The 669-nt window shown below is 46.3% G+C and overlaps 1 non-coding gene across 1 annotated transcript; it reads left to right on the top strand.

Moving 5' to 3' along the window:
• The first annotated feature begins 396 nt into the window (after positions 1–396).
• Positions 397–469, top strand: TRNAG-ACC (transfer RNA glycine (anticodon ACC)). The gene has a single exon. It is a non-coding gene; the product is annotated as a tRNA-Gly (tRNA).
• The last annotated feature ends 200 nt before the right edge of the window (positions 470–669 follow it).

Below are 669 nucleotides of genomic sequence, written 5' to 3'. Positions count from 1 at the left end.
TCAACTCTAGAGCAACAGCACAAAGCTCAGGAGATGTACAGACAAAGGATTTCAGTTTGTTAGGAAGCCCTCCCAGAAGATAACTGGGCCAGGGCTTGAGTAACATAGAGAGCTGGGTCAAGATGTTCTGGGCAGATTAGAGGAGCCAAGGCAGGTGAAGGGCACATTATGGGGAGAGGTGGCCACTTAGCTTGACTAGGGGACAGGCTCAAGACTCCCCCATGGTGACTGATCTGAAAGCTGGGTCCAAAGTGGGATGAGCTTTGGAGTAAAACAAGATGTAAGTAAGTAAACACCACAGCTGGCAGAATTCATCTTAGTTGAATTCCCAAATCTGTGGATTTTCTGCTAAACCACATGCCTTTTCTCTGACAAAATGCCCCTTGGAGTAGGACTTCCCTGGTGGTCCAGTGGCTAAGATGCTGCACTACCAACGCAGGGGGCCCGGGTTCAATCCCTGGTCAGGGAACTAGATCCCACTTGCTGCAACTAAGAGTTCGCATGCCACAACTATGACCTACGTGGCACAGCCAAATAAATAAATAAATATTCAAAACAAAAAAATGCCCCTGAGTGTGGCATCCTCAAACAAAGCCTTCCTTCTAAAGGTGAATGCCTGCTTTCTATTTAGTTTATCAAAGGAATAGAATCCCAAATAATAGCCTTCTT

The sequence above is a fragment of the Dama dama genome, chromosome 24, assembly GCF_033118175.1.
Source record: "Dama dama isolate Ldn47 chromosome 24, ASM3311817v1, whole genome shotgun sequence".
Taxonomy (NCBI): domain Eukaryota; kingdom Metazoa; phylum Chordata; class Mammalia; order Artiodactyla; family Cervidae; genus Dama; species Dama dama.
Note: the sequence above shows the minus strand (reverse complement) of the source record. Positions and strands in the feature narration are given on the sequence as shown.